Source organism: Rhinolophus ferrumequinum, chromosome 14 (assembly GCF_004115265.2).
Source record: "Rhinolophus ferrumequinum isolate MPI-CBG mRhiFer1 chromosome 14, mRhiFer1_v1.p, whole genome shotgun sequence".
NCBI lineage: Eukaryota > Metazoa > Chordata > Mammalia > Chiroptera > Rhinolophidae > Rhinolophus > Rhinolophus ferrumequinum.
Window position 1 is genome coordinate 38,865,787 of NC_046297.1, and position 21,203 is coordinate 38,886,989.

At 39.3% G+C, this 21,203-nt stretch overlaps 1 protein-coding gene and 1 pseudogene across 1 annotated transcript in view; one reads left to right on the plus strand and one right to left on the minus strand.

Annotated features, from left to right (window-relative positions):
* The window catches only part of CPQ (carboxypeptidase Q), a 598,544-nt gene that overhangs the window by 345,748 nt on the left and 231,593 nt on the right, over window positions 1-21,203 (plus strand). The gene's annotated exons all lie outside the window — the stretch shown is intronic.
* LOC117034142 (UDP-GalNAc:beta-1,3-N-acetylgalactosaminyltransferase 1-like) lies at window positions 1,139-3,610 on the minus strand (annotated as a pseudogene).

Sequence of the window (21,203 nt, forward strand, 5' to 3'; positions counted from 1 at the left end):
TTTATTTTATTATTTTTTGTTTTTTTTTTTCTCTTTATTCTCAAACTGATTGTTAATGAGAAAATACATGGAGCAGATTAATAATGTAACTCCAATCGTTCTTCTTCTCTTTCCAACTCAGGTAACTGGAATATTACACTTTTTTCATTATATTCTGGCCATCAGACTCTCTCTCTCTCTTTTCTTCTTTGCCTTTAGAGTCCTTTCTAAAAGGAAATATACTCCTGGCATTCTATATTATTTCTAATTCCCAGGTGGAAAATGAGATGATGAAGTGACATCTATGAACATAGGAGAGTATATTTTTAAAATCAAGACAATAATTCAGACCTTTCTTTAATTCTTCTCTATATTACCATGACAAAATATTTATCAAAGTCAGAGATTACTGATATGCAGTAATGACCATTGACTTTGCATTAATGGAGCTATCAATAATAAACTCATCAGTGAAGTAACCGGAAAAAAGTTCAATATAAAGGGTGATTCACTATTCTGTTTATACAATATTGAAACAACCATCACATTCAAACACCCGGAGAGTTCTAAGCAATATTAAATAATAATTGATAACTCTGAAATACTGCAACATCTTGAAGTACCCTCTGAATGACCAAAAACAGATGAAATCAGGTGAAATTTTTTTTAGTATAACTCTAGTTTAGGTTTTTTGTTTGTTTGTTTGCACAGAACCATATATTTTTTTAAATTGTTAATCCATGTAAGAGATACACAAAACCCTTACCTGACTAGACTGTTCAATAAATAGAGATAGCGCCACACTGCTTTGTTGTTATGGACTAATGAGCTTATAATTCAATAAACCCTTTTAAGAAGTTCTAGTCTAAAGAATGACATGTTCAAATTGTTTTTTCCTATTATTAACAAAACCCTCAGATTACTTTATAAAATGTTTAATTCCTCTGAATATCATCTTTAAAGGGCCTGATTTGATTTCTGTCAGAATATTTCACAAGTAAATTACAACCCTGCAGTCGCCAGTCTATAGGTTCTTTGTGAGTTTCAGTTCAGGGTAAGCCAGTACCGTGACCTTCCCACGAGTTCTTCATGAGATTTTACAGTACCAACTCCAGTACTTTCTACAAAGTATCCTGTCCTCTAGGTTTTTAGTAGAATGTCAATAATGGTATGTGGTGTTTCTTAGCATAAACTGCCAAAATGTGCTAATTTCCTTGGAAGAAAAGCCATGGCTGCAATCACATGTCTGAGTTGACAGACATCCAAATGGATCCTTTATAAAAAGAAAAGTATTGTGTCTTCTGGAATATGAATGCCTACTTTTAATAAATTCAAACACACCCCAACATAAATATCTTCAAATCTGATGGGTTTTACGTGGCTCATCATTTCATAAGATTTTGGCACCAAGTCTCTGGACATTATGAGGTGTGATAAAAAAATATGGTGACTATTTAAATAAAAGAAATTTATTACAATAAAAGACGCATTGCTATTAATTCCCTTCACAATACTCCCCCTCATTTCGAACACGCTTATCCCACCGTTATTGCCACTTTCTGAAGCAGTTCTGGAAGTCCTCTTATGTGAGTGTCTTTAGTTGTGCTATGGTGGCTGCCTCCATGTCCTGAATCATTTTGACTTTGGGGAAAAGCCAGAAGTCGCACGGTGCCAGATCCTGTGAAGAAGGTGGGACACACCATAATGTTTTTATTTGACAGAAATTGCTGTACCAGAAGCCATGTATGACACAGAGCCTTTCCAACATGATCAGAAAATATGATGAATGCTGCTGTCCAGTGCCATCCAACAGAAAAGGCAGGGATCTTCAATACGGGAAGCTGCACGTTGAACCTTAGTAACAGTGTGTGACACATTTCAACTTGTTCGGTGGAGTCAGTCAAGTGTGAACTATTGTTGAGAGAAAGTGTGTTTTAAAGTGTGCTGGAAATCATCCTCCATCATGACAACGCTCCATGTCACACATGGCTTCTAGTGCCCATTCTGTTATACAGCAATTTCTGTCAAATAAAAATATTATGATGTATCCTCATCCACCTTAGTCACCAGATCTGGCACCCTGTGACTTCTGGCTCTTCCCCAAAGTCAAAATGTTTGAGGACATGGAGGCAGCCATGACAGCCCAACTAAAGGTACTCACAAAGAAAAAAAAAAAAAAAAAAGATACTCACAAAGGAAGACTTTCAGAACTGCTTGAGAAGGTGGGGGAAACACCAGGATAAGTGTGTTCAAAGCGAGGGGGAGTATTTTGAGAGGGATTCATGGCAATGTGTCTTTTACTGTAATAATATTTTTTTTATTTAAGTAATCACCATGTTGTTTGATCACACATCATATATAATCCAATCCACTGCAGTAGAGAGGAAACACCTTGAACAGATACTCTTAGTATGAAATATGGGGTTTTTGGTAAAATCCTCTATAAAAATAATTATCAATTAGAGGATAACCTGTGAAAAACTTCTCTGAGTGGTTTAAATTTAAAAGATACTTCATTAAGGGCCGGCCCTGTGGCTCAGGTGGTTGGAGCTCCGTGCTCCTAACGCCAAAGACTGCCCATTCGAGTCCCACATGGGCCAGTGGGCTCTCAACCACAAGGTTGCCGGTTGGATTCCTCGACTCCCACAAGGGATGATGGCTTGCGCCCCCTGCAGCTAAGATTGAACATGGCACCTAGAGCTGAGCTGCTGCTGAGCTCCTGGATGGCTCAGTTGGTTGGAGCGCGTCCTCTCAACCACAAGGTTGCCAGTTCGACTCCCCTAAGGGATGGTGGGCTGCGCCCCTTGCAACTAACAACGGCAACTGGACCTGGAGCTGAGCTGTGCCCTCCACAACTAAGATTGAAAGGACAACAACTTGACTTGGAAAAAGTCATGGAAATCACTGTTTCCCAATAAAGTCCTGTTCCCCTTCCCCAATAAAATATTTTTTAAATAATTAATTAAATTAATTAATTAATAAATACAAGGTTAAAAATAATTGTAAAAACCGCAATTATAAAAAAAAAAAAAGATACTTCATTAAAGTGCCAGTATTGATGAAAACATCAGTGTCTGTCTTCATGATGTACTTGGTGTGGGGAGTTACCCACCTGAATGCCATAATTGTTTTCAAGGTCAGGTTATTATATGTCTAAAAAATCTTGTCATATTATATTATGTCACTATATAGGAGGTATTCATCTTCTAAAGACAATGCCAACACTTTGTCTTCCCTTTCAACTTGTTGGCCTAATAATAAATGTGTAAGAACCTCATATCTCCACCAAGACTTTTTTCCACCCCAAATAACTCTAAGGGCCTGTCTGCCTTCCATATCTGGGGTGTGAGATCACCAGGATGACAAGAAATAGGTTTTGATGAGAACAGTTTGAATTCTCTCAAAGTGTGAAGCGAAATCGTCTGTGAATTGGCTCATACTCATAGAAGTACATCCAGTTTACATGTTCTATCACATCGTCGTGCCACAGGCTGAGGTGCCACATCAGGAGGAGACTCAAGATGGACAGCATCAGGAGGCTCCATTTGAGGGACCTCAGTGACATCCTACTTGAGAGGGTGGTCCGGAGAGCCAGGGCCATCCATAGCAGCTCAGAAGCGTGTGAGCCTCAAGTCCTCCTTCTTGATTTATTTCTTCTGAGTGAATGAAAGATGTTCAATTTTACCAGTTGAACATTCAGTAGTAAGGAGCAGTCCAAAATTATGCTTAAAATCTCTCTGCACTGCGGGGGGTGCAGGGGAGGCACGCCTGAGAGAGCACCATGACAGAGCAGCCTGTGGGAAGAGGCAACAGGATGGCCAGGTCCAGAGAAATTAGGAAAATTGTAGGATTTCAGATGAGACTAAAGCACTAGCTGAAGTTCTTTGTTGATTTCTGTATTCCATGCTTTAATTGAAACAGATTTGCTGGGAACTTCCTGGGCACAAGCAGCCGACTCCAATGAGGACAGTGGCAAATCCCCAGCCCGCCACTCCCCATGGCTGACCAGAGCCCTCTCCACACTACATTTGGAAGTCTCATCTCTTAGACTCCTCTTGATGTGATGGCTTCTTAGACTTTCCTTGTTTTTGATATCCTTTACAGTTTTAATGAGTAATGATCAGGTATTTTATAGACTGTCCTTCAATTGGAATTTGTCTGATATTTTTATAATGTTTAGACTGTGATGCTGTGTGTTTAGACTCAGAGGCAAAGTTGCCCCTCTCATCACATCATTTCAAGGGTACCTACCAACAACTTATCATTATTGATGTTGACCATGAAAAACTGTTTCAGGTAGTGTTTGTTAGTTTTCTTCACTTTAAAGTTATTTTTTTCCCTCCCTTTACATACTGTATTCTTTGGAAGGAAGTCACTATGTGCAGCCCGCGCTTAAAGAATAAGGAGTTATGCTCCATCTCCTTTGGGGTGAAGTACCTATATAAATTATTTGCAATTCTTCTGCACAGGACATTTGACTATTTCCCCTATTATCTATCCATCTATCTATTAAATAATTTATTTATATTAATATGGATACATGGATATTTACTCTATACTTTGGGTTGTAATCTAATACTGCTTTATTTTGTTCTTCAAATTGTTCTAGCTTTGGCCATTGGGAGCTCTTTCAGTTGGTTCCTGTGTCCCTTTAATATACTGCCCTGTGTGTGTATGTGTGTGTGTGTGTGTGTGTGTGAGCACTAACTTCCTTTCCAGCATTGCAAGGTGTTCTAGGCTTATCTTGCATATTTCCTGTTCCAATTCTAGTATCAGCATTTTTCCACGGAGACCTAGTTCTTTTTACTGGAGAATGGCATTAAAAACCAAGATCTGGCACTAAGTATGCTTGTTACTACTGGGTGTCATTGCTTCTAGGTCCTCCCCGCTGACAGCAATGAGATATATGTTTGTATACTAACCCATTTGTATGCACATATCTGTAAATTTTGCTATATGTAACCATATGTATCTATATTAAGGTAAACATGAATTCATACAGATGTCTCCAGCTCTGATCCTTCATCACATTCTAGCCTTGTCCTCTTGCTAGTCTGTAACTTCTCACCGTGACAATGAGAAACCTGCCTTCTGCAACCCACCATCCATTTACTTAAGTGTTCAGTTCCAGTATACATGTATTGCTGTTGCAGCATTGCTAACTCATATTCCTGTGGGACAAAAACTTTTTATCCACTAGAGCACGGTGCTTACAGTACAGTTAATTTTACCTTTAGCTTCACGGTTCCTCTCATTTCCACAGGTACTTAGATGAGCACTTTATTCCCCTACCTTCTGCAGTGGGATTGCTTCATCCCATTATCTTTTAAAAATTACGTTTAATATATATCCATGGGATAAAAACAGAGCTAAAGGTGTCAAATAGTGCTGAAAGACTTATATTAAAAAATAGAAGTGCCCTCCTCTTACTCTCATTCCATCCTGCCCTGTTTCCCAAGAACAACACTTTTAACTGTGAGCTATTTATATCTAGGTATCTGAATAATGTACTTTATAACTATCTCTTGAGACATCAATTCTAAACATTATCCATTGATTTCCTATTATTGTAGATAAGGATTTAGCTTTATTTCACCTCTTTCTCTTGACTCATTTCTTTCCAACATAGTTATTTCACCGTTTTTAAATTAAATCAGTATTCAGTGTTTACATTATTTATTTTCTTGTTAATTTTTTAAAATCCTGGAATGAATAACTACTTTATTCTTTGTACCTGTTGCTGTCTCTCATCCTACAACATTTTTTCCCACATGATCACACTTATTAGATAATTTTCAATTCTCTTACCTCTCCTTCTCACCTAGGATCCTCTCTTTTCTGGGGTACTTCATTGAGGATAAGTATACAGAGCCAGGAATAAGGCTGTTGATCTCTGGGAACTGGATGGAAAAGGAGACAGGGTGTCATTGTTTTATATGCAGGCTTTCACCTAATCTCCCTGTTCTCAGACTGGTGCTTAACTCACCTTCCACGGTGCCCAGGTCACTGAGTCCCAAGTCTTTCTGAGTCACCTTCTATGAAACTATCTTCTTATTTCCTGGGAAAATGTGGGCTGCAGTCCTTGAGTGGGCATAAAGGAAGGAGGGCCCTGGGGTGTGTTTGCTTTTCATAAATACAGGGGGTGCCAAACAAATGTATACAAGTGGACACTTTGGTCAACATTGCTCAAGCAGTAGTTTGCCGTAATCAGAAATGTCTGGACGCTGACGGGAACCACTTTGACCACCTCTTGTAATTGGAGAAGTCAAACGTGACTTGTATTCATCTTTTGTTCTCGGCTTATATTGAGTATTACAATTTTAATACAGTTTTTGTTTCTTAAAATGTTTATACATTTCTTTGGCACACTCTGTAGTTTCAAGCAAACAGAGTTTCAAGCAAACTTTCTGCTTTCAACCCTATGTCTCACCCTTGCTTCAGAGGAGCCTGGTAACTCTAATCCCTGTACTTTCCTTAGGTTCTCTGCAGCAATGCAGCTAGCTTGTTTGTCTTAGGTATACTGACTTCATGCACATAGGTTCCTCTTGCTTTACTCTGCCAAGGCAGTAAGAATACCTATATCTGTTTTGCACCTTCACTTAATGTGATTCAGGGTTATTGACCAAATGGGTAAGTCACCTGAGCCTCAGCATCTCTACATTAAAGTTGGGATAAGAACAATATATACATTATTGGGTTGTATGAGGATAAAACAAGGTAATGTATATGTAACACTTAGCATAATACCTGGCATGTGGTAAGCTTTCAATTAATATTACCTGCATTTATTATTATCTATCATGACAGTTAACATAATGCCAAGCAAGTATTTGACAGTTATCTAAAATAACTTGAAAAAGTTTAATGAAAAACAATTCAGGGTGGGGGTTGGGAATTGGGCATAGAAAATTTAGCAATCTAAGGAAGCAGTGATACTTTCTTCACTGAATCCTATTAAATTGAAGAATTGTGTTCTGGCTGCCAAGGAAAAGAGCAGCTATAGGAATCATTTCTTATGATCTAAAGTCCATTAGCTACTCCATTTAGCTGTTAATGTTGTGAGGCCATTGGTGTAAATAAATGTATTTGGTAATGGACTTGTTTTCTTAACAATTATAATGTATCGTTCTCTCCAAATGCTATAATTTAGCTCTGGCATTCTGCTAATTAGTCAGCAGATCAGCCTTCAGCATTGTTTCAATATCTCATTCTCTCACCACATTTTTATATTAAAATTTACATTTAGTTGGTGTTATTGGCTGAATTCTGTTCCTCTCAAAAGGATACAGTGAAGCCCTAACTCCCAGTACCTCAGAAGGTGACTGGATTTGGAGATAAGGCCATTAAAGATGTGATTAAGTTAAAATGAGACCCTTAGGGTGAGCCCTAATCTAATATGACTAATGTCCTTGTAAGAAGAAGAAATTTGGGCACATAGAGAAATACCAGGGGTGAACGTGCACATGGGAACAACCATGTGAGGAGACAGACAGGAGGTGATGGACCATCTTCAAGCCAAGAAGATTGGCCTCAGGAGAAACCAAACCTGTTGGTATCTTGATCTTAATCTTGCAGCCTCCAGAATTATGAGATAATGCATTTCTATTATTTAAGCTACCTAGTCTGTGCTATTTTTGTTTTTGACGGCAGTCTGAGCAAACTAATAGAGTTGGCATTGAGGAGCAAAATTCACTCTGGAATTTCTGGTATTGTTTTATTGTAGCCTATGAAGCACTTATCACACACATAATTTGCATCTCACCCAGCCCTGGAAAGTAAGTATTAACTCCATTTTACAGATGAAGCAACTAAGCTCTCAGAGTCTATACAAACACATAGCTGCTCAGGAGGCAGGTGGAATTTGACGCCAGGCTATTGGATTTAAACCTCTTTTTCTGTTCACTTTACCAATGTGTCTTCTACTTATCTCTCCTCATTACCATGAATGTGGAATATGAAACTATTTTTTCCTAGTGTAGTTTCTGCACTTGATTTATTGTAAGATAATTTTGACAGGTTACCACTGGTGACTGGATTTCTGCCTAATACTGGGATGAAGAAAACAGCAAACTTGCCAAATCTGAAATGAGAGTATTTTTATTTATTATTCAGCTTCCAGAATCTAATGCCTCCCAATTTCTGTCTTTGTTCCACTGAAAGTGAAGAATGGAATATTGATATACCTATTGTTTTTTTTCTGCTTTTAAGCCAGTCCATGTGGTTAGATCAACATTTAGTTGTTCATTCATTCCACAAATATGTACTGAGCACCTGTTATGACTCCTGAGTTTGGATATCAGTTTTTGAGTTTAGAATTAACGTGTTCAGCATGGAGAGATGAGGCTGAACAGAAACTGTTGGCTCTTGTGAGAGAGAGGCCTCTCCTTTCCATGAGATTATACTGTAGCTTCTTTGCTATATTGAAAATGTACCTTCCCTGACCCCCAAATTAAACTTCTAATGTTCTCTTCCATTCCCAGAAATATTTCTATATAAATTTGAAAAATCTTACCTCAAAATAATGTTAAGCAGTCTAATATTACTAGTCCTATATAACCTTAGTTTATTGTTATAGTCATAATTAAAGTTATATCTGTTAATACAAGGAAGTGTTTGGGGGAAGAAAGTATATAGGCAGGGAGGGGACATTTAAGTAACAAATTTGATTTGGGATTTCTTCCCTAAAATTTTGGACTACACTTTAAAGGTGTTTATGTGTATTATATACATATATATCTTTTTTTTTTTACCAAAAATTATTTAAATCATCTTTTTAAATAAAATTAGATTTTTGAATTTCAGAAACCTTTAAACCTTTGTTATTCTTGTGTGACAGCTCAGAGTATGTAACTCTGATTCTCTGGCCATCTAACCAGAAAGATGTTTCCTAAGTATGATCAACATTGGAATTGGTCTAGTGCCAGTATTTATAAACAGTAACTATGACAACTTGTTCTTCCTAACCAGGCTCAAACCCTAATAGTTTCCCAACTGTCTGTTCTACAAGATGACATAAATAGAGGGTTTGGGCGGGGAAAGTTTGTATGATAACCAAAATACTTTTTGCAAACAGAGTCTTTAAACCTGTTTGTTCAACAGCATGTGATTCGGACGGTGGGAGTTCATCAGACAGCAAGGATTAACCCACTAATTTGTTCCTCTTTTTCCTTTTGGAAGAGGATAGACTGCTGTGAATTCCATTTACTCAGCCTGAGCTGCCAAATGGGATTGGAAACTCTTTGAGTAACTGGTGGTCAAAACATGAGGCTGGGCTAATTCATTGTCTTCCTGTTCTTCATGACGTATGTAACAGAGTTTTGTTTTTTTTAAAAAGAAACAAAAATATAACTTTCAAATCAATGTCTCTCTGAACCCTAAAGGTTTTAAATATTTGATCCTTTTCTGTTGGAGTTGAACGATGCTACTTATTTGTAACAATTTTAATCAAATTCCTTATAGTTATCTCTATCTCCAATACAGAAACTCTTCTTAAGTGAATACTTAACACAGATCATAATATGCTTGAAAGTCGAGTTTTTTTCTGATGAGGGCATTCATGGTTGGGTTTGATTAGACCACGACGGTGTGCAGAGGGCCATGTTCAAGGCAGGGTCAGAACAGTTCTCTGGTGCTTGATTGGGTGGTGTATCCTCTAAGATTAGCTGACCTTCAAAACTGAGTTAGTGACAGGATTATGCAGTTAAGACCATTCCTTGACATATACCACTCTCCTCAGTCCATTTCTATATGTCTGAGAATGAGCCTCTAACAGAAGAGTTCCTCTTTCCTTGTGCCTGAAGTAAGTAGAAGGTAGTAGGCTGCCAACTGTTTGAGCGTTATCTCCACGAGCCTTTGCCACTGGATGCTGAGGCCATCTTAGCCTGGACTCAGTGGCTGGGTTAAGGACTTCTCAGTCAAGATCACATGAGGCGTATTAGTGGCATGGGGCACACTTAACCAGGTTGACATTCTGATATTCTTTCTTCCCTTGGCTTCTATACTATCCTTGCTTGATATTTTTTATATCATCTCTCTGGAAATCAGAATTCTAACCTGGAGATTAAAAAGTAATACATTGAACTGAAATTGTTAAGATTTTGATGCAAAGAAGTATTACAGTAAACAGTATAATATATGAACTTGAATCATCAGTGGCTATACAGTTAAACACATAGTATGAGCATTCAAAGAGAGTACCTTTTGAACTGCTTGTTCCCCATAAAATACCTCCTTTTCATTCCTATATGGGCATGGCTCTTCCATCATAATCACTCAATTAGATCCTAGAATCTGACCAATGGGAACAATTCAGTCTCCTTCAACTCCTGTTTCTTGCTTTTCCTCAAGTATTATTATTTCCCATGTCTCCAGTATTAATCTTATTATTTTATCTATTGTCCCCAGTAACACACTCTTGTTTATCTGTCCATCCACTCATCCATCTATCCATTGATCCATCCATCATTTATTGAGCAACTGCTATGTGTATGCAAGGCATATTCTCAAAGCATCGTTATTTCCCTGGCCAAACTAGAAAGATAATGAAAGATTAGATGCTCTGTTCTTAGTTTGATTCTTCAAAATAAAGTAGACCTTATAATAAAGAGCTAGTTGCAGGCAGCTTATTTGATAGGTGATTTCAGGAAGCCAAAGTGAAGTAAAGAGGGAGAAGGAAGGGGAAAAAAACACAATAAAGGATGCATTAAGATGTGGGTAATTGCTACGGGCAATTGGGCTCAGTCCTGTTGAGGACTTTTTGAGAAACTTTGTAGAATATGCTTCAGAACTGTCCCACTGAAGGACAGTAAAGCTGAGATGTTTATCCATTGATTCTTGTCCTCATTGTTTGAAAGTTACCCTGGGAGCATTAAATTCCTGGAATTTTCCAGATTCCCTCCTAGCAGGCTTTTAGTGCTAAAGAAAGCCCTCAGGCAAGAAAGCGGAGGACAGGGGCACAAATAGGATTCTTTCACCAAGGCTGCAGGTAAACTCAGGGGTGGGCCCAGAGGCTGTGAGGGTGGGGTACCCACAGCTTGTGCTTCAACTTCTGTGGCCATCCCAACTGCCTTAAATGGAAATGCATGAGTTTTCCATTTTCCAGTAAAGTTTACCCGAGTGGGCATTTACTCTATTTCATGTGTGGAAACAGCACTATGTTTAGAATTAGACTTAGTTCCTGAATATATATAGCTTCCATTTTCTCTACAATCCCTTTTCGGCAGATTTATGCAGACAAGAAAAATATTGCAACCAAAAGCACCACTGCAAATTTCCCTGTACTAACATTAATCATGCTCATTTGATTTATTATCTATCATTTGAAAAGAATATTTTGCAACTCTTGTGCATTTTTTTACAAAGAATGATTACTTCCATGTAGCATAACTCTTCTAATGGCTAATGCAGTTTGCTTTATCACCCATTCACTCCCTAATTATAATGTGTTAGTAAGCAGACATTATATACATGGAAAGTTGGGAGAAAAATATTTGATTTAGCCCATCTTTCAGACAAGAGCAAATGGGTATACAACCAGAGTGGATACAGTGACTGATTATTGAGTGCTTGATTTGGTGGACTTAATTTACACTATTAAATTGATTAAAAATAAAGAAACTTCTGTAGCTATTAATACTTTCAAGTGTCAAAATTTGAATGTCATCTACTTTGGGTCCTTTGAAAAGATTTTTACTAACCCTTATAATTGAATTGAACTTTTTCTTTTTTAAAAATCAGCCACCCACCCTTTTGTGTAACCCCTTCTACTCTACACATCGCTAGACCAAGGACAAAAGTGTCTATGAGTCACAAATATATGAGAAATATTTATTGAATGCATGGAATAAATTGGGATGTATATCTAAGAACAAATGTCCCTAAACTGTAACAAAAATCAGTAAATTAATTTTATTTTGCGGTTCATTTATGGATGTTCTATAATATGTATTTATCAAACATACCAGGCTATGACAAGAATTTCTCTCTTTCTCTCTGTTCAAATCTTGTCCAGTCTTTCAGGCTCAGGCATAATTTCTCCTTCTTTAATGAAGTTTCCCCAATTTCTTCCAATTCAGTGCTTCTGATATTTGGCTACAGTTGAGGAGCTGTTAAAAATATTTTTGCCCAGGCTGCACCCCAGATCATTTAAATTGGAGCCTCTGGGGATGGAATTCAGGCTTCTGCATTTGTAAAAGCTCAGATGTTACAACATGCGGCCAAGGTTGAGAACCACAACCCTACCTGGTTGGGATTGCTCCCTTCTCCAAAGACCCAGAAAAACTTGATTTCACCTCTTAAAGATAGTTGTAATTGGCCTTGTACTCTAGTCAGGTACTCTGAAGATTGAGTAGCCCAATCACCCTTCCAGTTCCCAGATACCTCTTCAAATATTCTGGTTGTCCTCCTTGAATGTCCCCAGTGACGTGGAACTCATTCCCCAGTGCAGGCTAGTCCAGCTTTGGGAACTTCTGAATAGTTTAGATCCAAGATGTCTCTTTGTAACTTCAACCAATTCTTCCTACTTCTACCACTTTAGGGGGGGAAAGACCTCCCAAGAGTTTTTTTTAATGTTTTAATGATCCATTTGTTCATTCAAAAAAAAAAATTAAGGAATGCCTACTATGTATTGAGCACTGGACCACCTCATTGGGAATAAAAGTACAGGTTCCTAAGAGGGTTTGAAAGTCAGTCCTCATCTCTATAAAAATAAATTATCTTGTTTTTTTTGTATTTTTTTAAATCTGCCACATTTTTTACATAAAAGGTTACCTAGGCTGGAACAGTAAAAGACCAAACAAATGGGCTTAAGCTACAACATGAGAAATTTATGTAGCAGAGTCATGACTATAAAATTTGGGGAACAATTTTCTGAATAAAGTTGTGGAATCTTTCCTTGAAACTTTAAATATGACATTTTTCATGTGACTCCATGTATATACTGCCTTGAGGGAAAAGCACAATGTCCTGAGTTACTTCTCAGACTTCTGAATCTGTAAGGCCCTGGGGAAGTCAGAGTGAATGATGAAGGTAACTTGTTTGACTTCCTGATAATTTTGGGGAGGGGAAGGTAAAAAAGTTGCTTCCCCTCCTGTTGTTCCCCACTCCACAAGCAGCTTCCAGGAGGATCTTGGTCCAGCCATGCTTGATCATGTCAGTTCCTTAAAATTGAAGGTTTTGCTGGGAAACAAAGCAAAGTAAGGGCAGATCTGGGTCACCTGGGCCTTATTTAGCTTTCCAAGGCTTCTTCAAGGAGAGGGAAAGCAGGGCTGCAGAACCAACTGCAGAGCGTCAGGAGCTCCATTCGGTTGTTGGCTCCCGAGGGTTTGCATTCATAGACTTCACAAATTCACTAAGAATGGTGACCCCTGAGTAGCGTGATGAGGTGGCCCTGGCCCCAGGACACAAGGAGATGAGCATCTTATAAAGGAACTGGTACTGCCAAGTGCCGAATACTCTATACTGTCATGTCAGAGGGAAAGTAAGGGGTTCTAGGGACTCTTTCCTGCGAACTAGAATGTACTCCAACTGTGAAACTCATCAGTCATTTTATACTCCAGAAACCAAGCTAGCTAAGATGTTTCCCCCGTCCTCTCTTGCCTGCTTATACCCCACATCCTACTTTCCTTTCAATAAACCCAGCCCTGAGAAGATCAGAATTCCTAGTTTTAATCTGTTTATCAGTGCAGCGAAATTTGCACTTTGGTGATTAATTCTGGTTTATTCTTCCACCCTTCCATGTGTTAGCCCGTGGTATACATTATGCTGAGAAGCGATTGTGCTTTCTCCCAGTTGCATCAGCCTTAAAGCTGGCATGATCACTGAAAATATGTAGGGCCAGGCCAGCAAGTCCTGCACAGCTCAAGTTCATCATGGTGTTTTACAACTAACCAATTACTCACTTCATTTTATGGGCTGACTATGCCCATCTCTTACCCACAGGAAACATTTTCTAATATCATAGGACAGAGAGAGAGGGGAAAGTGCTCCTTCCATTTCAAACCCTGGGGCATTTATGCACTAACAACCTTCCTCCTTTGTGTTTTTCAGGAGTATGTAAACCAAAGCAATTAAATTAAATGGAGTTAACATTGACATGATAGCATAAATCAAATGTAAGGAAAGTCAATATTAAGGGGTTACTGTTCCTTTCTTATGAGCTATCTGGTGTCTGTCTACTTTGAATTAAGAATAAGCCAAAAATTAGTACAAGAGAAGATTGCGAGAGATTTGAGGTAGAGAGATACCGACCTTGTGTTGAGCAGCAGATAGGCAGCCTTGTGATTTGTTGGGATGCACGTTTATCAGATGTTTGTCTTCTTGCCGGCTACAGGCCTTTTAATCAAATTCTGCTTCCCATGGTATTCTGAACAGGAAAACACGATTAAGCAGTTTACCTTTGTGCTCAACAGTTCCAGAACAGAAAGCAAACAGCCTAATGTTTAGACTGTACCCACCCAGGCTGCGCTCTGAAGAGCCGCCAGATTCTCCACATCACCGACTCTCCCGATGAACAGCAGAGGTCTTTTCACTTTGTTCATGGACTAAAAGCTGTGTGCAAGATGAGCTTCCGAAGCTCAGAGCCCGACAAAGGGAAATTATACTCCAAATCTGAGGGAGGCAAATCAGAAGAAACAATTTGCTTGAATTCGGGTCTGATTTTAATATGAGAAGGCCAGGGCCTGAAGGATTTCTGCTGAGTCTGAAAACAGCAAAACCCGAACGCCTCTACCCAGGTCACTTTTAAGAAATTGTAAAGTATTTAAAACTTGTACTTTTATCATTATTTATTTCCACTGAGAAGATGCTCTGTCCTAAAACCTCATTTTTGCACATGACTTCCTAATGAACTGTTAGCAAGCATTTATATTAAGAGTTTGTACAGGCTTTTGAATGATGGAAGATCATTCTGATTTAAATGAATAATAGTTTACAATCCCAGATATTTTGCTCAGCTTGACTGTGTATTTAGCCATGCTATATTGTAAAGAAGTTATGCTCATGAATTTGACTTACTTTATGAAATTAAACAAAAAACGCTCATCTTTCTATGCTTTCTTGTATGCTTCCCCAAATACAAGTTTCTCAGTTCCAATCCTGGAGAGTTGGAATGCTGTCCCCTCTCTTGTAACTCCTCTTTGACTTAATTTCAGATATCCAATTGGATATTTCTACAGTTTCCTTTAGCATAGTTCAAATCATGGCTTCTGACTAATTCTGACTGCCCTTCTGAAGCATGCTTAATTTTTCCTATATCTCTCCTTACACCGTAGAGTTTGGGTTGACAATGTCCTTTCACTATACTTTCTTATTTTCAGGAGTGTGTATGTAACCACACAAATAAGTTATACTCAGATATAGTTACTTGTGCTTGCTTCCAACTAGAAGCATCCACTGAAAAATGTAGGTAGAAAATTCAGTAGATATGTGTTTCAGAGACACAGTTTCTTTACAAACTGTTATGCTTTGAAAGTAACCTTTTTTGTGTGCTGAGAACTCAAGGGGAACTGCGTTCAGGTCAGGAGGCATATCAAGAAATACCCCCAGCTGTAGCAGTCAAAAACCAACAGGGAAGAAGCTTCTCCTTTCTGAACTTCACTGTTAGGAGATCAAGAGGGAGATATAGGTTTCCTGAGACATATTCAGAAACTATGAGGGTTTCTATGACAACAGAAGTGAACATGGAAAGTATGGTGCCATCTTCTCGCCTTAAGATTCCTCAGTTTCACATGAGCCCAACATCAAGGAATCAAATACTAAAGAGAAAGTCACAGAGCAAAGAGGGACACGTGTTTCTTTTAGCCTAGCAGATGGCTAGCAACTGGAACTCTTTAGATCTTCACTGGATGAGGAATTGAGAACTGTTACATTTCTTTTTTTCTAGAGCAATTTTTTGGAGATATTGAAATGTTAATCTTATTCATGTGTGCAGAGATTGTTTGAAATAGAGAATTTATCTCACTTGCCAGCTCCCCTCGAGAATGAAGTCCATAGAATTGTTTAGAAGTTGGATTCTTTTGCTATCTGTTTCTAAAGTATAAGTCAACCCCTCACAAATACTATTACCAAAAAGTTCTATCTCTGGCATTGAGAATGCCAGAGAGATTGTTTGGAGATTTTTTGTTTTAAACCACCTGTTTTACTGGAGACATAAATTGCACTCACTTATTTCCTAGTGGCTAGATGGAAAACCTTCACTGCCCTCCTGATTCTCCCAGTAATAATTTTTCTGGTCTGTAAAATGCAGAGGACAATGCCAGTTCTCTTCAGAAGAGCACCAATAGAAGTGGCATTTGCCTGCCTGGCAAAAGGGTAGGAATGGAGATAGTTATAACCGGCTGAACTCCAAGATACGAAAATAATTCTGCTGGGAAATTGAAATGTCAGACAGATTTATATCTCCTTGGACTTGGGTCTGTCAACACTGCCAGGAGGAGAGAGTTGTTTGTCCTACATATTCAAGAGCAAAGATGGGCATCAATGTGCTAAGTCTTACAACTTTCTTTTGTATCAGCCCCTTGGCAGGTGGTTCCCAAGCAGGTGCTAAACATGCAGGCAGAGGGACAAGATGAAACCCAAGAGTGTTCTTCTCTCACTCTTCTGTCAGTGGCTGTATACACACCAAAGGCCACACTGACCTTTCATCAGACACACACACAGGCCTCTGGCTACTCTTTCCTTCTTATCCATAAACGATTTATTGAAGTAAAGATCATATTATTGGATAGGAGGTAACTGGTTTCAATTATGGAGTATTCCATGGATCAAGGCTACTCACTAAAGTTCAGCAGAAATAAAAGAATAAATAAATAAATAGATGAAGTTCAGCAGAGATGTTCTGACCTTTTTGCATTAAAGCCATGCTAGATTCAAACACAAAATAAATAAAATGGTTTCATTTCCAGCTTCCATTCTTTTTACTTCTCTTTAACTTTTCTGTTGTGCCTGAAAGGACAAGTATGTCTTCTGCTTATCTAAAGAAGCTTTGGTGAAAATGAAATTTTAGTCCTTTAGTTTTATGTTAGCCCTGGAGAAATTTCCATACTGTTTCCACACACCCATGTTTGTTTTTATTATGTCCCCACTCTTTCTTTTCCTTCTGATTTATTTACCAACCTGGAAAGCGAACTCTTCTGTGCTCTATACAGCTCCTGTGATTATCCTAAGCTGGGTGAAGATTGGCCTTCAGAGAAGCAGTAGACATAGCAGGAAGGGTGCATATGAGGCTGTCACAAGCTTAGATTACTTCTTTATGTTCTCCCTTTCTTCTCCTGGAGTCTCTACCTTAGGCATCTACAACTATCCCATAGCTTGGCATAGTTGAGTCACAAGACAGTGGTCTGGGTATCTTAAACTTTGGGCCAACTTCTTTCCTCTCCACCCTGACCCCACACACCCCATTTCTCCTAACTCCAAAAAGAGTTCTGTGAGCAAAATTGCTCCAAATAGTAGGAGCTCATTAGGTAGCACTGAGAAGAGGTACCAGATTGCATTTGGTAGGGTGACAGGTTTGAGCGGACCAAGGTCTTCCCTGGTGCTAGTTTAGTCCTATTGTCTTGAATGAGAGTTATGCATCTCTGTGGACTGTTTCCCTCTAGCCAATCAGTAACTGTCCTAGGGAAAACTTGACATCTTTTATTCTAGATTTTCAAGCAATCCCTAACTTATCTCAATTTTTCTTGCCTTGTTATATTTTAATTAAAACTGTTTTAAACGTACTAGAAAACCACATACACACACACCAAAAAAAAAAAAAACACAGAAAAACACAGAGAAAGCATGTATATATTCACTACCTAAATTGAACAGATATTTACTCTTAGCTATATTTGCTTCAGATACATACTTAGTAAAAGAAGGAAGGAAAAAAGAAAAGAAGGAAGGAAGGCAAACAAAATAATACAGACATATAAGTCAAGATGTTAGAGTAGGTAAATGCTGTGCTCACCTCCTCCCATGACCACATTAAAATTACAACTAAATTATAGAAAAGTCAACCTGGAGAAACATCTGAAGACTAGCTGAACAGAAGTCCCATAACTAAGAATATAAAGAAGAAGCCACGTGGAGACTGGGAGGAGGTGTGGAGGTGCAATGGGCTAGTCCCACACCCTTGTTTGGTGGTCAAGAATCAGGAGGTATATTTCAGCTGCAGAGGTCCCTCCTGAAGAGCAAGGGGTCGAAGCCCCACAACAGGCTTCCAGCCTGAAATACCAATGCCAGAAAGAGGAGCCCCCATGACATCTGGCTGTGAAAAATCGGGGGGATTCTGTCAGTCTGGGTGAGATAGAAGGCTGTGGGAAACTCAGGCATTCCTCTTAAAGGGCCCGTACACTGACTCTCACTCCCAGGCACCCTCCCTGGGCTCTGGCAGAAGGACAGTGGCTTGGGAGGAGACAGAGACATATAGGGAGAGACTGAGTTGAGTGGCTTCAGGGCAAGGCCTACAAGGACATTAACCATTGTGCCTGGGTTGAGCTCTCCTCCTGTGTAACCTATGAGAAGACACCATCTTTCCTTTGTTGAGCCCTCCCCAACACAGACAAATCTGAATCTTTATTGGCCTGGTGAAATCCACCCTGGCTCCACCCTGCTGACTCCCTGGGACTCCACCAAACCAAAATCATTCATTGCTGGAGTTTTTCAGTGGCAGGCAGGCAACTGGAGTTAGCCCTTACTGCAGATTTACTTGGACAGCTCTCAGGGGTCTATAGGCCCCACGCCGTTGGTGACTGGCTTCAGTGTGCTCTGAGCATTTTGAATGTCACTGGGCTCAGCAGTGGTGCCAAATCTGAATCTGCACTAACCTGGCGAACACCAATCGTCCTACCCTGATGACTCCCTGAGACTCTGGTCATCCCAACTCATGCATCAGTGGAGGCTTTTCCAGAGTTTGGTGGGCAGCTGGTGTTAGCCCATGCTTCAGACTTTCTTGGGCCCCAGACAAGGGAAGCTAGCCTCAGTGCCAGGAGCCTTCTACTGAGTAAATCTGAATCTGCATTAACCTGGTGAGCATCACTCACCCCAGCTTGGTGATGCCCTGAGAACCCACCTCATCCAACTCAGGTGCCGTCCGAAGCTCTTTCAGTGGCTGAGTCTTATGGGCAGCCAGCAGGCAGCAGCAAGCCTCTGGGTGCCCTGGGAGTTTTGCTGAGCTGCCCCAGACACGGTATACGTGGCAACTGGCTTTGGATTGCAGTGTGGTTCCTCCCACATGGCTCCAGGTCCACCACAGGCAGTGACTAAACTCACATCGCTCTGTAGCTCCTACCAGGTAGCCCTGGGCTGGTCACAGGCAGTGGTTGACCTCAGCCTATACAGTAGCTCCTTCCAAGATGTTCCAAAACCAACACACCCAGTGGCTGGCTTCAGGCCATAACAAAGCACCACCTGATTACCCCACAAGCAGAGCATGCAAAGGGTGGTCTCAGCTGGCACCAGAGCCTGCTGGGGAAAACCACTGCTCCATGTATTCGTCCCCGCACAGCAGCTCATATGCTGTGGTCATAGGCAATCCTCACAACCAGTAAGCCTAAGGGTTAATCTCACCCACTGATGTGCCAACAGCAATCAAGGCTCATCTACAACAGTAGGGCATATATAGCCCACACAAGGGACATCCCTGGAGCATCCAGGTAAGGTAACCAGGGAGACTATGCCACTAGGCTCCATAGGACACCTACTACATAAGGCTATGCTGCAAAAACTGGGAGATGTAGCACATCCACCTAATACATAGAAACAAACACAGAGGCAGCCAAAATGAGGAAACAAAGACGCATGTTCCAAATGAAGGAACAGGAAAAAACTCCAGAAAAAGAACTAAATGAAATGGAGGCAAGAAATCTATCAGATACAGAGTTCAAAACAATGGTTATAAGGATGCTTAAGTAACTTAGTGAGAACTTCAACAAAGAGACAATAAGCATAAAAAAGACATGGAAACATAAAAAAAGTCAGAAATGAAGAATACAATAACTGAAATGAAGAATATACTAGAAGGAATCAAAAGCAGATTAGATGAAGCAGAGGAACCAATCATTGATTTGGAAGGCAACGTAGCAGAAAATACCCAATTGAAATAGCAAAAAGGAAAAATAATTTTTAAAAATGAGGATAGTTAAGGAACCTCTGGGACAACATCAAATATAACAACATTTACATCGTAAGTGTTCCAGAAGTAGAAGAGAGAGAACAAGGGATGAAAACCTATTTGAAGAAATACTGACTGACAACTTCCCTAATGCGTTGAAGAAAATAGACATACAAGCACAGAAAGCTCAGAGAGTCCCAAAAAAGATAAACCCAAACAGGACCACACCAAGACACATCAAAATTAAAATGCCAAATCTTAAAGACAAAGAGAGAATCTTAAAAACAGCAAGAGAAAGGCAGTTAGTTACCTACAAGAGAGCTCCCATAATACTGTCAGCTGATTTCTCAACAGAAACTTTGTAGGCCAGCAGGGATTGGCACAAAATATTCAATGTGATGAAAAGCAAGGACCCACCACCAATACTACTCTACCCAGCAAGGCTATCATTTAAAATTGAAAGGGAGATAAAGAGCTTCTCAGACAAGAAAAAGCTAAAGGAGTTCATCACCACCAAACCAGTATTATAAGAAATGTTAAAGCACCTGCCTTAAGAAGCTGAGGGGAAAATGTGAATAATGAAATGGCAATAATTATGTACCTATCAATAATCACTTTAAGTGTAAATGTATTAAATGCTCCAATCAAAGACACAGGGTAACAGAATGGAAAAGAAAACAAGACCCATACATATGCTGTCTACAAGAGATCCAATTCAGATTGAAAGACATACATAGACTGAAAGTAAAGGGATGTAAAAAGATATTTCATGTGAATGGAAATGAAAAAAAAAGCTGGGGTAGCAATACATGTATCAGACAAAATAGACTTTTAGACAAAGGCTATAATAAGAGAAAAAGGACATCATAATGCCAAAGGGACCAATGCAACAAGAGGGTATAATCATTGTAACCTATTTATGTACCCAACATAGCAGCACCTACATACATAAAGCAAATATTAACAAGCATAAAGGGAGAGATTGACAGTAATACAACCATAGTAGGGAACTTTAACACCTCTTTGACATCAATGGATAAATCTTCTAGACAGAAAATTAACGAAGAAACAGAGGCTTTAAAATGACACATTAAACCAAATGGATGTAATTGATATTTTTAGAGCATTTCACTCC